The 17008-nt window shown below is 38.3% G+C and overlaps 1 pseudogene; it reads left to right on the top strand.

Moving 5' to 3' along the window:
- Positions 1-11840: 11840 nt before the first annotated feature.
- Positions 11841-13835, top strand: LOC114206240 (COP9 signalosome complex subunit 3-like; annotated as a pseudogene).
- The last annotated feature ends 3173 nt before the right edge of the window (positions 13836-17008 follow it).

Genomic DNA, 17008 nt, shown 5'->3' with positions numbered 1-17008 from the left:
GGTTATCATATAAACCTGAGTACTGAGCCTTCAAAAGTATTCAAACAACTCAAATCCCACAAATTCTTTTCAAATAAAATAAGTCCAAGGGCACAGGGAAAAATGGAACAAATTAGATTTTTCCTGTTGAGATAGATCAGTCAGGATGCAATGAAATCAATCTAGTTCTGGTAGCCACAGAGCATTGTAGGAAAGGCAAACAGTGTGTGTGTGTGTGTGTGTGTGTGTGTGTGTGTGTGTGTTCCCGAGCTTCTCATTTGAAAAAGCAAAGGAGTTTAATTAAATGTGGATTGAGACTTCCAGCCACCAAATCAGCCCTGTTCGATGATAGATGTAAGTAGCTTTGTAGCTCAGGACTACACACTTAATCCAACCGTGGTTTTCAGCTGCCAAAAATTAAATAAATAAATAAATCCCTGCACTTAACATTTACTTGACACCTTGCTTTTTTAAGGATTGAAGTGGCAAGTCAGATGAAGGAAAACACGGTTAAGTACGTCATGGTTGAGAGGGCTCCATCTCTTCCGGGCCGCCTCTCCAGCCCCTCCCTGAGAGATTACCCAACACAACACGCACATGCTCGCACTCACTGGTATCAGTGTAATAGAGTCTCTCAAGGCTATCACTTCACTGCCCAGATATTTTAAATGTAAATTAGAACACCTACTGAAATGGATTGAAAAGAAAATTCATAAGATCAATTTCACAGGCCAGAGGAGAGCAAACTAATAATATGGATATTCAAACAATAGAGAGCATAAAATAGCAAGGGTATCAGGCAATTTGCCCAAATATTACATATTCTGGGTGACCGAAATCCATTTGCATATGCCACTATGCCACTGTTGTAGTGTTTTGTTTTTTCCCTCCGGTGGTTTTAGGGCTCTGGTAAAATTCGACCTGCACAGTTTATGAAAGGCTTCCACTGGGTGCTTTCATTTAAAAATTGCATTGGCAGAACGGGTGTAATAGTAATCACCTCAACATCATGTACTTATTGCAATCATTGTCAGACTCTGGGGATCAGAGTCCCCGGGCCCCATTGCCGGAGTTCCCAGTGGGCCTCTGGAGGGAATGCGAGATGCATAATGAGAACGGCCAAGGTAAAAATACCTCATTTTTCACTTTCATTTTTTTTAATCCCCTCTGATCATTTTGGGTTTGTTTTTTTTTTTTTTTATCTCCTCTGTTATTCCCAGGAACATCCATTTTTGAATTAGGTATAAGGCAGAGATTTTAGTGATTCTATGCATACACTTTGGAGTTAGATGCATCTGAGTTTGAATCCTGATGGTGCCATTTGCCTGCCTATGTTTGGGCAAGTGACTTAACACCAGTAAGCCTTTCTCATCTGTAAATGAAAATGGTGCTTAACCCACGGGGCTGTTGCAAGGATTAAATAGCATAATACTAACAGACTGCCTAGCAAACCGCCTAGTGCTGCAGAAGGAAGCTGTTTTATAAGTAGCTTCAAAGTGTGTGTTTCTGCCTGCATTTCTCCTTTTCTCCCAATCAGCCCAACGCGCTATTCATGTTTCTGTGCCGCTTTTCCATCCGCATCTTGCCGTCCACAGGACACAGGTACACCCAAGCTCCACATCTCCACCGTCCTCCTTTCCGGTATCAGCTCCCATCAGTGCCATCCGAAAACTCTGCCAGCCGGACCTGCTGAACTTCTCCTCGTCTACACCACGGGCGGCCTCTCCTGGACCCTCGCCTCACATGGGCTCTCTCCTCACCGCGTGAACAAACCTCGGTTCACTTCTTAGGACTACACTCAAGTGTCACCTCCTCATCTCCACACTTGGTTCCTTCTTTCTCCATATCCCCATTGACCCCCACAGCACTGATCTCCTTGTATTATAATTAACTGTTTACGTACTTGTGCTTTCACCAGCTGACTCTGGAGATTAACCACAAGCATCTCTGGATTTTCATTCATGTCATTTTCCTGCTCTTGTCCTAATATGTTGACAGTCACACCACAGGAGTTCAATACGGTTGAGTATTTGTTGAGTAGAGGCCTGGGCATCTGTGAAACAGAAGTGGGCACCACCCGTATCATTCAGTGAAACTCAAAGTTGCACAGCATGGTAACTGCCGTTAATAATACTGTATGGTGTTTCTGAAAGTTGTGGAAAGTAGATCTTAAAAATTCTCATCACAGGAAGAATTGTAACATGTGTAGTGATGAATGTTAACTAGGCTTATTGTGATGATCGTTTTGCAACATATACATATATTAATCATTAGGGTATACACCTGAAACTAATATAATATTACATGTCAATTATATCTCAATAAAAAATAAAGTTTGCCAAACCTCAATTCACCATTTATTCACACACCATACATCAATAAGACAGTCCTTGTCCTCTAGACACTGAGTATCTTTGAGAAGAGATGGATATGTAAACAGATAATTGTCATATAATATGCAGTAGAAGGGGCCTTGGGCAGTCAGGGGAGAAGCATTTACTTAAATATGAAAAGGTGAAAAAAGGCATTTTAAAGAGTTTAAATCTGTGCTTCTAAAGAACATCTCTAAAGCATTATCAACATTGCTTATTGTTATGGTTTATTTTCAAATTTTATAAGGACAGTAAATTCCAAACATGTGACCAGTGTGAAAATCTATGAACTTAATATTCTGGTTAACATAAGCAACTCTATATAGAGATTATTGGTCCTGTGCAATAATTTCAAATTATTCATATTAACATATTCTTAGCACTAAAATTAAATTAACCATAATTGCATCTTTGATGATTCAGAAGGCACATTAGAATGCTGCAGTGACTCAAGGTCAGTGTGAAATTAGCTCCTACTGCATGAAGCAAATGGTTATTTGAACATCGTTTGAAATAATTGTAAGCAAGTATCTGCTGAAACATTTAGAATTTTGCTACTCAATATGTAGGACTATATAGTTGATACTCAAAAGGCCCTTAGCTGTCGTAAATAACATAATAACATACTCTTATTCCCTCTCTTTGTTCCTCTTCTCCAAATCGAAGAATACAACTCTGAGGCACCTGGGTGGCTTAGTCGGTTAAGTATCCAACTCTTAGTTTCAGCTCAGGTCATGATCTCATGGTCATGAGATTGAGCCCCACGTGGGACTCTGCACTGAGCTGAGTATGGAGCCTGATTGGATTCTTTCTCTCCTCTCCCTCTGCCCCTCCCTCCCTGCTCATGCACTCCGGCTCACTCTCTCTCTCTCTCTCTCTCTCTCAATCACTCAAAAATAAGTAAGTAAGTAAGTAAGTAAATAAATAAATAAATAATTTTAAAAAAGAATACAACCCTCTAGGACTAGATACATAGACATGAGGAATTTATGCAAAATTAGAGAGATGGCCAATTCTTTTAAAATTTTTATTTAATTGGCACAAAAGTAGTGACTGAAAGATTTCAAAGTAAGCACTAGGGTGGTGAGTCAACTGGAATAAACATCCACTAAGAACTGCACTTCAGTCCTTTTTAATGTAACTCTTGATGGGTAATTCTGTAAGAACTCTTTCACATTGAAATGTCATTCATTTTCAGAGAAGACAATTCCTAACCATTCTTCTTAGCATTTTTTTCTGCCTACTTAATCCATTCAACAAACTTTAAAAATTATGTTATCTTGCGACTTATATTTCGTCCTAAAATTTTTGGAAAGGATTACACAGAATCTCTGTGTAAGGCTAGAACCCCATTACCAATAATCTGTAAGAATATTTAGAGTCAACAAGTCATGAAATATAAAGTTGAAAAACAGCAGTAGCAATAGCTTTTATAGTTTTTGATGTATGGATTATGGTTCATATGTATTTTATTTTTGGATACACGTATTAGCCATAGGTATTATGGATAGAGTACTCACAAAAATGAGAGGGAGGTATATGAAAAATAAACTAAGGAAATTAGAGATCACTGTAAAAAGTTAACTAATATCCACCTTGCTGCTTTTCACCTGCGTTGCACCGGCCTGGTGTTACTATGTCTTCCCGCCGGACAATAATGTGGCCATCCTCACGAGCTTGCTTCAGGATTCATTTAGGAATAGGGATTATGTGTATGATTACACAGCAAAGGAAAACATGTAGTGTCGCACAAAAATAGATTATTTCACTGCATTAACATCACCCCCGCCAAAAGCCACAACAGCCCCAGCAGAACATGAGCACAAACAAGCAGAGGGCACCGGTGCCTGAAGCTTGTTGCTGGGAGCCCCGGCGGCCGCGGGCATCTGCAACTCCTCCGTTACAGCTGAAGCCTCCCAAGGCAGCTGTGGATGGAAAGAAGTTTTAATTCTGAGTGAATACAAAAAGGACCCTTCTAAAAACATTCATTTTAGAAAATAGCAGGGATCTTTTTATTCTCTCATTCTCATAAAAATGTAGACAATAATTGGACAATACACGGAGACAAGCTTGGATTCTCCCTTTCTGTCTTAATCTGCTTCGTGAGAGGAAAGATGAAGAAGTAAGCTCCCCTTCTATTGTATTTATGTTTTGTGTTGCTTTTATCCAAAAAGATAAAAATAATTCAAGTTTTGTAAAAAAATTTTGTATAGGCAATGTAGTCCTATGGTTTAAAAATCGAAATGACATATAAATAATATAACGGGGAGGAACCAGGATTTTGAGTTTCTTTTGTATCCTTCAATGTTTCTTTATATATACACAGATATGTTATTTTTCCAGTTTCTTAGTAAAAGATTGCATACTACAAAGATTGTTTTACACTTTTTTTTTTGCTTATAATGTATCCTAAAAATTTCTTCCGTAGCAAGATAAAAAATGTTTGCGTTCTTTTTTTATAGGAGCATGGCATAGAAGTGTCACTGTTCGTGCATTCATTACTTTTAAAGGTCAGGAAAATGCAAGTTATAACTTTCATGCCCTTCTTTAAAAATACAAGCTTTTAAATGAGATAATATTTTAGGCCAAAGGTGAAAAAGAGTTTAAATCCAGGGCTCTAAGATCTTCAGTGAATGTTATAGCTACGAATCAAGAGATGATAGTTTCATGTTCATATTGCAAAATATCATTGGTTCTGGACAGACAAGCTAAGTACACACTGCATAAAACTTTATGTCCTTTATGCATCAGGATAACAGCTGCTGTGTCTCAATACAAAGATCATTCAAAAAACTGGCCACAAAAGCAATTCTTTACAGATTTATTGAGATTACACTTTGCCTCATACTACTATATTATTTTCAATGACTTGGTATGTGTGTTAATAGTTGTTCCTTCCTTTTAAGTAAATAACCTCCTTTCCTTGTATTCCTTGTCTATTGTAGAAATAGGACAGAGCTGAGGGTGTTGGGTATTTGCAAATGAGTCTGGTCTAGTAGCAGTGAGTACTTGTTTCCAATATTTTTAAAGCTATACCATGTTATTTCATGATATTCTTTTGGATTATAGGAACCACTAGTTCTCTCTGTTGAGTAAGTAAACTAAAACCAACAATATCCATATAATTCTCACAGAGACTTGATGATATCCATCCATAAATAGAGAAATGCAGATGAGAAAAGGACCTTCTGGAATCTCATGCCATTTTACAGACAATTCAACCAAGTGCAGGGAAGTTAAGCAAAGTTGTCCATGGTTGTACGGCTGAGCCAGAATTTCGTTTCAAGAAAGTTGATTCTGACTGGTCCTGTTGGTCCTGAGAGACACTGATTTATCTGTAAACAAGCCTGTGTATGCAACATATTATGTACAGAAAGAGATGAAGAAAAGAATAGGCTCTCTTTTTGTAAGGATATCAGGTATAAACTGAAAGTGTCCAACTTAGCAGAAAGTTAACTTTCATGCAAAATCACTTTTACATTTTAAAAGTGAATTTTCAAGTTCCTGGCAATTGTTGTTTTAAGCACAGTGCAGTGTTTGGCTTGTCCCTAGGGCGAGGTCAAGTCCTGTGTGTTTTCTGGGTGGTTTCAGAGTAGGTAGAGCTTTAGAAGGAGCTAGGCAGCCCACTCAGGCATTTTTGGCCTTTGAGTCTGGTAACTGAAAAGCTACTTAGTTACTGTTCCAAAGACAATCATTTCTGGAGGGAGAAAGCATAATGGATTCAGACAGATGAAGTTATTTAATTAATAATTATTGAGCACCTACTATGTGCTATGGATGATTCTATATTCTGAGAATATAGTGGTCATATCTTCCTGGGGGGAAGGACATACTTTTATCGTATAATAGAAAGTGATAGGTGCCATAAAAAGGATGATAGTGAATGGGTTTGTAATCTGAAGCAGTTGGTCAGGGAAGGTGTTAGGGGTTGAACTGTGTCTCCTCCCAAATGTATACATTAAAGTCCTAACCCCCAACACCTCCAATGTGACTTTATTTGGCTCTAGAGTTCTTACGGAGGTAATCAAGTTAAAATGAGGTTGTTAGTTAGGGTGGGCCCTAATCTAATATGATTTATATAAAAAAAAAGGGAAATGTGGACGCAGAGATACCCACAGGGAAGCTGATGTGAAGATACAGGGAAACGCCCTACGAACATGAAGATGGCCATCTCTAAGCCAAGGAGAGGGGCCTGGAACATAATCTTCCCTCAACAGCCCTCAGAAGGAACCAACCCCGCTGACACCTTTGGGACTTCTAGCCTCCAGAACAGCGAGACGATCAATTCCTGCTGTTCGAGCCGTCCATTTTGTGATACTTTGCTACAGCAGCTCTAGCAAACGAATTCAGAAAGTCTCACTGGGAAGGCGTGTGAGTGAAGACTTGAAGGTGATGAGAAAATTGGCTCTGGAGTGATTTGAGGAAACAGTGTTCCAGGCAGAGAGCAAAGAACTAAGGCCAGAAGCACGGTAGGTGTGTTGGCAGAACAGCAGGAAGCTGGTGTGGCTGGAGGGCAGGAGCCGATGGGCGAGCAGCCAGGGGTGAGGTCGGAGAGCGGGAGAGCTGAGGAGAGGCACAGAGGTTATAGTGCCTTGTAAGCCATCGTCAGGATTTTAGCTTTTACTCCGGGTGAGGGAGGAAGCTACTGGAGGGTTTTGAGCAGAGGAGGGATATGGTTTTTACTTAACAAGATCACTTTGCTGCAGTGTTGAGCCCAAACCCTGTAAATGCTGGGGCAGATAGAAGCTGGGAGACCATGTGGCTGGTGTCCGCCATATTCTGAGTGAGAGACGGTGGTGGTTTGTACCGGGTTAACGAGCTTGAGAAACGGTTGCATTGCAGACCTCCTTTGAAGGTAGAGCAAACTGGATTGTCTGATGGTCTGGATGTGGAGTGTGAGAAAAAGGAAGAAGTCAAGAATAACTCGACTTGCCTTTGGTGGCACTGAGGAGAGTGGCAAAGCAAATGGACTGGAGCAAATTTAAGAGAGAATATGAAAAGAAGGATCCCATACAATGAACACAAACATTTTCAAAGCAGTTTCCTCTAAACAGGAGCAGGGAAACGGGCGAACTAGAAAAAGGGCCAAGTGGACTAAGAGATATTTGGGGGAAAAGAATGAAAGTATGTTTGCATAGTGATGGGAATAATCCAGTAAAGAGGGAAACTGCTGAAGTTGGTGCTACAGGGAAGTGCAGAGGGAGCAATGACCTTGAACGAAGGAGAAGGGCTGGAATGTACCCCTCACTCAGAAGGGCTGTAGGAGGAGCAGTGTTTGGAGGGAGAGCCAAAATTTGCTAGAGCCGTGGAGCAAATGCACTTTTCTCCCAGCTCCCTTTAGAAAACAGTCTCAAAAAAGAATTTTAAATTGGCCTCGCTGGAGTCACATGTCCCCTCCACCCCACTGGCCAGTTGTGCCCAGGGTGGTGAGGTACTAAAATCGGCAATATTTACTAGCACTTCATTTCTCTTGAAAGACTTAACCATTAAAACCATTAAAAAGAAAAGAAAAAGAGTGAACTGAAAGCAGGCAAAGTAACAGGACACCAAAAAGCTTCCTTTTTAAGAAAATATTTAAAACAATATAGTCTGTAGTACTATAATGAATGTAAACATACTGTGTGTTTCAAACTGGAATCAATGCATCATTACGTTGCTTTGGAGTTTGGGGACAGGAAAGAGAGAAAAAAGTGAGCCAACGTACCAAGAACAGTAAAAACCCTGAATATAGAATTCATAAATCCTAAGTGTTCCTTGACTTTCTTTTTTTATTCTTTTCTCATTGACACACTGCTGTACTCTCTTTTAAATTGGTAGAGTTCATCACTATAGACATTCTCTGAAAGGTGGCTCCTTTTAGATTATGGAAGCAGTAGGTTCAAAGGAAGTACTTTTATGAAGTAGGCGGTTGTAGCTTGTTTCAAATCTGTATCACTTAAGTGAGGCAGAGAGTTGAACAGAATTGCTCAGTGGATATTTTGGAAAAAAAAAAATAGGTTGGTCAGGCTAGGTTATTATCGACCTCCCCAAAGAACTGGGGTTCTAATTCCGATGCATAATTATTCAACTTCCCAGTTCACTTGGATATATACACGCTGCTTTAGTGATCAGCTTCTGGATAAGAGAGGGGCAAATTGGAAGAGATAGAAAATCAAAGTGGATGTCTATTAATGCAATTCACAATTCAGACACCTAGAGTGAAACCAGACCGAGATGGGAAAGAAGAAAGTTAACAAAGAATTCCAGCTCCTTGACCTGGAAAAGAAATCTCAGTATTCATCAGATGCAAGGAGTTATACTAGAGGAATCCCTTGACATATTTTTAAATGCCTTTTCAGCAGAAGCCTTAAATTTGCGTGTAGTCTTGGTTCTCATTGAACTTGCCTGGTTAACTTGGACCAAGCCACTTACCATCTTTGAGCATTGGTAAATAAATTTCAAAAATCGTAAACTGATGTGAAACATTAATCGCTGCTTATTATGATACTCGACTATATATGGTTGTAGCAATATTATATATGCATTATATGCATGTATATCTTATGCATATGTATCTATTCTATATATATTACATATATGTGATATGAACTGGGGATGATTTATTTTATTTTATTTCGGGTCTATGGTTTGATGATAAATTTTCGAGACTTAGGCATCATGCTTAGCCTTCATGTTTCTTCATTCATACCTTTGCCCAGTTGTTTTGAGGATCACATGCAATTTTATATAGTTTCTGCCACATGTGGGCACCTAAAACTATAAATTACTAATATAATTGTTTTTGTCTGTGTTCGGATTCCTTGGCTTCAAATGTTACCACACATTTTGAAGATTCATAATTATCTCCACCTTCCATTTCTCATTTTTCGTTCCAAAACCAAAAGAGGAATGATACCATATACATTTCTACCATTGTGTATCATTATCCCATACTTCTAGCACTGGATGCAACAGAGGTTGAGCTTATTGGGGAAAAAATGTGACTCAGAAGTAGAAATGAGTCATATCAAGTACTCCTCAGAAACATGTGCTGTGAGAATGATTGGTTACACTTCTACAGCAATAGATCACTAGGCTTTGAGGGAGCATGCTCTTGAAACATCAGTGATTCCTCTAAGCAGATCAGGATCTCCTGTCAATTATGAAAGAGACCATCTTTAACTTTGCTTACCATCATGTCTGGCAGAAAAATATCGAAGGCCTCGGTGATCTCGTTTTAGGTTCCTTTAAAATTTACGGAAATTAGATCGGTAAACAACTGCCAAGCTCACGGTTGTACATTTAAATAAATAATAATGGATCTAAAACAAATATAAATACTACTATATAAAATTCAAGTATTATATTCTGATGTATTTTTATTTATTTTTTTGAGAGAGAGAGAGAGCACATGAGCAAGGAGAGAGTCAGAAGGAGAAGCAGACTCCCCGCCAACCAGGGAGCCCAATGTGGGACTGGATCCCCCGACTCCAGGACCATGACCCAAGCTGAAGGCAGAGGTTTAACCGACTGAGCCACCCAGGTGTCCCTATTCTGATGTAATTTTAATACAACACTATGTTTTCATACTTTAATTTCCATTGCATTTTTGTGTAACTTTTTTTTTTATCATCTTCATTGTTATATAATTGACACACAATAAAATTAACCATTTGAAATTTACAATTCAATGGTGTTTAGCATATTCACAGAGTTGTACAGGCATTACCACAATCTAATGTGGGAATATTTTTATCAACTCAAAAATAAACCCACATCCATTAACATTCACTCCATAATCCTTCCTTCCCTCATATTCCCCAGCCCTAGGTACGAGGCTAATATACTTTCTGTCTTTACAGATTCACCTATTCTGAAATGTGTTTTATAAGTGGAATCATGGAGGGGGGCCTGGGTGGCTCAGTCAGTAATGTGTTGGACTCTTGATTTTGGCTCAGGTCATGATCTCAGGGTCCTGGGATTGAGTCCTGCCCTGGGCTCTGTGCTCAGTGCCGAGTCTGTGTGCCTCTCCCTCTGCTCCTCTCCCTGCTTCAGCTCTCTCTCTTTCTCTCTCTAACGTAAATAAATAAAATCTTTAAAAAAAAAATGGAATCATGGAATATGTGGCCCTTTGTAATTGGCTCCTTTCACTTACCATAATGTTTTCAAGGTCCATCCATATTGTAGCATGCATTGGTACCTTATTCCTTTTAATTGTCAAATAACACTTTATTATATAGTTACCCCACACCTTATTTATCTGTTCATTGGTTAAAGGACATATATGATAGTTCCATTTTTTTTTCTATTTTGGATGATGCTACTATGAATATTCATGTGCAAATTTTTGTGTGGGCATATATTGTATTTTTCTTGGGTATACACCTAGAATGGAAATGCTGGGTCATATGGTAACAGCTTAACATTTTGAGGAACTGCCAAAATATTTCCAAAGTGGCTGTGCCATTTTATATTCTTACCAGCAATGAATGAGGATTCAAACTTCTCCGCATCATTGTCAACACTCGTTACTGTCTCTTTGGTTATAACCATCCTGATGGGTGCGAATTAGTATCTCATGTGGTTTTAAGTTGCATTTTCCTAGTAATTACTGATGTTAAACATTTCTTTATGTGTTTCTTGTCGATTTGTATATCTTTGGAGGAATGTCTACTCAAGTTTTTTGCCCATTTCTAAATTGAGTTATCTTCTGATTATTGCGTTGGAAGGGATCTTTATATATTGTAGATGTATAAAGGTCTATTATTAGATAGGTGATTTTCAAATATTTTCTCTTATTCTCCGGGTTGTTTTTTAACTTTCTTGCTGGTATCATTTGCAGCATAAAGTTTTTAATTTTAATACAGTCTAATTTATCTTTTTTGTTGCTGTTGCTTGTGCTTTGGGTATTCTATCCAAGAAACCACTGTCTAAATCAAGGCACAGAGATTTTCACCTGTTTTCCTCTAAGCCTTTTATACTTTTGCTCTTCCTTTTAAGTTTATAATATATTTTGAGTGGATTTTTATGAATAATGTGTGGTAGGACGTCCAAATTTATTCTTTTGCATGAGGATAGTCAGTTGTCTGGAGACTATTTGTTGACAATTGTTCTTTACCCATTGATTGGTCTTCACACCCCTGTCAGAAATCAACCGACTATAAATTTCTGAGTTATTTCTTAACTGTCAGTTCTATTTGTTGATCTATAAATTTATCCTTAGGCCAGGATTACTGTAGCTTTATAGTAAGATTTGAATTCGGGATTTGTTCTTGTTTTTAAAGGTTATTTTGGCATCTGGGATCCCTTGCATTTTCCATATAGATTTTCGAATTAGCTCGTCAATTTTTGCAGGGGTTCTGGAGGCCCTCTGGTGATTCACTGTGGCATTTCCTCCCAGAGTGGCCACCTCTTCCTGCCCAAGCTGCCTCTGTCACTTGGGCTACTCTGGGGAAAACATGGTGTCTGCCCTCAATTTGTGAACAGTGTTAGCTCTCAGCTAAAAGGCAAATGATTCAACTTTGTGAATTGATCAACAAGAATAGGGAACCTTTTGTAAATTTTGTTAACTCATCGTACCTGGGAGCTATGTTTGGGGCTCTGGATGTCCTAGAACATTTTTTGGGTGTCCTTGCCCGTTTGTTTGCAAAGTTTTCGATGCCCAGTGTTCCTGGTTTCCACATAAGATTCTTAAAGGTATAGCTTTTCATTAGTACTTGTAATGGGGAGTATATTCAATATGCAACAAATAATTTCCCTGGGCTTTGCTGTCAGTTAACAAATGCACTTGTGGAAGCAAATAGCCCTTGGGAGGAATTGGCATCCTTAAAGTAGCAATAGACAAGCTCCAGATGAATACAAACTAACTAACTTCAATACGTGCTGATCTTTGCCAGCTTTGCTTGCAAAAGACGCTTTAAGAATGCCGTTCCACATCTTGACATAGATGTGATGGGTATCTGTAAAGAGACTCAAGCTCTACTAATCATGGTTTTTGTTTTCTGTCTTTTATGATGTTTTGACAATTTGGGGGGCCCCGTGGACCTTGGGAGGGGTTAGCTAATTCCTAGAGACAGCTAACAACTTGCCTGTGAGCATGCATCTGATATGCAAATGAATCAATCCCTCCAGCTCTACCTCGGTTTCATTTTCAGACTCCTGCAGTCAGGAATATTATCCCCCTGACCTAAATCTCCCCAGATCCAGGGACGGGACAACTACGGATCACCATTATAACCCAGAGCCTATCAAAATTATTCAAACTATCCATTCCTAAGCTTGCTTAGTTTGCCTGATTTACCTTGCCTGATTCTTCCTTCAGAAACCAGAATATAAAGGCTTTGAGTGCCATTTTCCCCTTGCTCCTTCTGCCACCTGACTGAGCATGCTGCTTCCGCAGGTGGCCATGTGTGGAGGGGTGTGTCTCCTCCTCTAGGGAACTATTTAGCAACATTCTTTTCTTTTCTTTTTTCTTTCTTTTTAAGATTTTATTTATTTATTTGAGAGAAGTGAGAGAGAGAGAGAGAGAGAGAATGGGCAGGGGGAGGATCAGAGAGAGAGGGAGGAGCAAACTCCCCGTCAAACAGGGAGCCCGATACGGGCTTCCATCCCAGGGCCCTGGGATCGTGACCTGAGCCGAAGGCAGAAGCTTTAACCGACTGAGCCACCCAGGCGCCCGTAATAATATTTTCAATGGCAATGATCCCCTGACCTATTGGCCTCTCTATATCTGGAAAAAAAAAAATCTCAAGTGCATTTTAGGAACAGAAACCTATGATACAAAGCACTTTTTACTATATTGTTACATGGAGGGGTAATCTACGCGGGACAAAGAGCACTTTACTCCCCGAACAGGCTAACCCCCACCCCTGCCATGGTGATCAGTTATGTCATGTTGGAGTCATGTAAAAAAATGTATTCTAGCTTCTCTGATACTTACTTGGCAGAGTACAGTAGCTACCAAAACATCATCTCAGATTATGGGTAAATTCATTAAGTCCCCTAGCAATGTTCACCATGAGTTAGCACAAATGTACTCAACCAATTAATCTTTCAGAACTTCGAAACCTGGTAAAAAAATTACAGTGGAATTTTTACTTACGTTAACATCATAGGACTGGGAGAAGGAAAACTTGTCATCTCTTTAAAAGAATATTGAAAGGCTTGCAAAGACTTTTTAAACATTACTCTTATGAGATATGGCAGGTTGTATGCAATCTGGACCTCAAGAGAGGGAAAAATATCTACTACACATGATAGAAGATGGTGACATTTTTGCAAATATTAATCAAAAGAAGGTTATGATCACTTTTTATAATGACCCCCTCCAGAATATAATATATAATCCAGCCATGCTTCATAACATTGATCAGGAAATGTTGAATATATGGAGTTTGATGAGTGCCTGAAGACCATGGATGAAGAGGTTGCAGTGAGTCCCCAGATCTATGCAAAAGAGGATCGCAAGAAGATGAATCAGTAAACAAGCCATCCAGTTACTCTTGAAACTAACGTGCATCCTTAATTAAACAAAGGTGAAACCATCACCTTGGCCAGTGGTGAGTGTTAGAAGAGTGGCAAGGGAGGACCAAGACTCTTTCATCTGGATATTAGACAATTAAATTTTTTTAACATCTTCAGTCCTGTGCTTTCAGATACCATTCTTTCTACAAAGAAAGGAAAAAAATCCTCAAACTTTAAAGTATGTTGTGGATTTATTTATCCTCAGGTTCATGTTATTCTTGCATTAAATCTACCTTTTTTTTAGATTAAAAATAAAACTTTCAATTTTTTGGTATTGATTGCATTGAATCTGTGGACGAATTTAAGGAGTATATTAGTTTCTGATTGCTGGTATAACAAATTGCCACAAACATAGTGGTTGAATACAGCACAAGTTTATTTTCTTACAGTCCTGGAGGTCAGAAACCCAAAATAAGTGTCACTTAGCTAAAGTCATGACATCCACAGGGCTGGTTCCTTCTGGAAGCAATGAGGGGAGAGTCTGGTCCCTTGCCTTTTCAGTGTGTGGTGGCTACCTCTGTTCCTTGGCTTGTAGCCCCTTCCTCAACTGTCACAGTTCGTGACTCCAATCTCTGCTTCAGCAAGTTCATTGTCTTTTGACTTTGGCTCCCCTTGTGTCCTTCTTATAAGGACCATATGATTATACTTTGTGTATCTGGATAATCCAGTATAATCTCTCCCTGTCAAAATCCTTAATTAAACCATGTCTACAAAGCCTCTTTTGCCATATAAGGGGACATTCACAGGTTCCAGAGATTAACATGTGCACGTATTTGGGGCAGGGTATTATTGCCACTCAGAGTATTTCCATCTTAACAATATGAAGTCATCTGAGTCATGACCATGGGATGTGTTTTCATTTATTTAGATCTTCTTTAATTTCTTTCAACAGTGCTTTGTCATTTTCAGTGTATAAATTTTCACTTCTGCTGTTAAACTGATACCTGAGTATTTTATTCCTATTGATCTACATTTTAAATGGAATTGCTTTCTGAACTTCATTTTACAAATGATTAATCTAGTACCCAGAAATACAATTGATTTCTGTATATTAATATTGTATACTACAATCTTATTAACTCATATATTAGTTCTAATGGCTTCACAGTGGATTACTGAGGATATTCTATATTTAAGACCATGCCATCTGAAATGGAGATTATTTTACTTCTTCTTTTCCAATCTGGATGACTTTTATTTCATTTTCTTACCTACTTGCCCTGGATAGAACTTTCAGTAAAATATTGAATAGAAATGGTGAGATCAGACATCCTTGTCTCCATTGCATATTTATTATAAATGAAATCTCAAACTAAATTTAGAAAAATCAGAATTTACAGGTAGGTAAAGTGTCAGAAAATAAAATCATCTATACTTCTTTGGATGGAGTAGTTTGTGACAGATCAAGCTGCTACCAAGAACAAGTGGGGGAAAAAGAGCCAAATGAAATGTAAAATGTAAAATAAAATGATCATTTTTAATCACATTGGAAAGTTGTAGAAGCAACATGTACCAGAAGGAACTATGGTCCAGGATTGTCTTGAATCTTGGGAAGGTGAGCTGATTATCTGCAAGTACATTTTTTGGAAAGCATCTACAATTTTGGATGTGCCCTAATGTCTGAGAATATGAACTTGGCCTGTGTCAAAAGCTTTAGAGGCAAGAGGCCAACATAAGAAATGAACCAGACATAGACTGAGTCCTAATAAATTTGAAACCTAAGCTTTATTCAGCTCAGTTTTAAGGTAATCTTTCTCTATTTGTCTACATTTAAAAATATACAATATTTTGGTTATAAAAATATTGCTATATTTGCCCATATAAAGGATCATATAATTGAATACTGAGAGAGAATAAAACTACAATAAAAACACACCTATAGAAACTCAAGTGTTAAAAGTCATCAGACCAGAACAAAATAACTTTAATTAATATATTCAAGGAAAAAGGGAAAAAAATGAGAAAAAGATGAAAAGATGAAAAATTGGCCAGATAATTGGATTCCATAAAATGAATAAATGGAAATATTAAGATGGACAATTTTATACTGACAATTCTATGAATGAATTCAACACAATAGTACAAAAATCTAATGCCAAAATATACAACTAAAATTTTTCCATATGTATTTCTAAAATTTCTTGGGTCGAAAGAAGAAATTAAACAATATTTATATTGAATACCGTAGCATACATAACTCATTAAACTTGCTAGATGCTGTCAATGCAGAGTTTAGAAAGAAATTTACTACTTAAGGGCATTTTTAGAAAATAAATATCTAAAAAAAATGTCAGTGATTTAAACTTGATCTAGGCTAGGAAATCTAACCTATATAATGTAGAATGATGCATATGAATAAGATAAAAACATAAGTCAACAAAACGGAAGATAAAATATGCAATAGAGAAAAATTAACAAAGCCACAATTTGGTTCATTGGAAAAATTAATAAAAGTGATAAACTGCTGGGGCTCAGTCAGTTAAGTATCTGCCTTCGGCTCAGGTCATGATCCCAGGGTCCTGGGATCGAGTCCCGCATCGGGCTCCCTGCTCAGTGGGGAGTCTGCTTCTCCCTCTGCCTTCCCCTGCTAGTGCTCACTCTCTCCCTCTCTCTCAAATAAATAAAATCTAAAAAAAAAAAAAGTGATAAACTGCTATCAAGACAAATAGAAAATAGAAAAAAAGAAAATACACGTTACCAATATCAAGAAAGAAAAAGAGGACTTTTTTTTTTTTGAGAGAAAGAGAATAGTGGGGAGGAGTGGAGGGAGAAGAGGGGAGAGAATCCTAAACAGGCTCCATGCTCAGCATTGAGCCCCACGCGGGATTCAGTCTCAAAACCCTGAGAGCATGACCTGAGCCAAACTCAAGAGTCAGATACTGAACCAACGGAGCCACCCAAGAGCCCCAGAAAAAAGAGGATTTTAATGTAGAAACTAGATTTAGTAAAAAGAGAATGAGAACATGTTTTGAAAGAATGAAAGTCAATGATCCAATTAGAAAGTACACTGAATCTTGTCATTTTTTTTTTCAAAAATCTTTCAAAATCTTCCTGTTGCCCTAAGGATGAACAAGGGCAAGTCTGATCTGCTGCTTGTCCATAGATTAAGCTCATCTGCTGATACTGAACCTGCTCTTCCCTCTCGAAGCTACAGC

Source organism: Eumetopias jubatus, unplaced genomic scaffold (genome assembly GCF_037043125.1).
Source record: "Eumetopias jubatus isolate StellerSeaLion01/CBP00866 unplaced genomic scaffold, mEumJub1_p1.0 scaffold_2, whole genome shotgun sequence".
Classification (NCBI taxonomy): Eukaryota; Metazoa; Chordata; class Mammalia; order Carnivora; family Otariidae; genus Eumetopias; species Eumetopias jubatus.
This window is presented reverse-complemented; position numbering and strand designations above follow the sequence as displayed.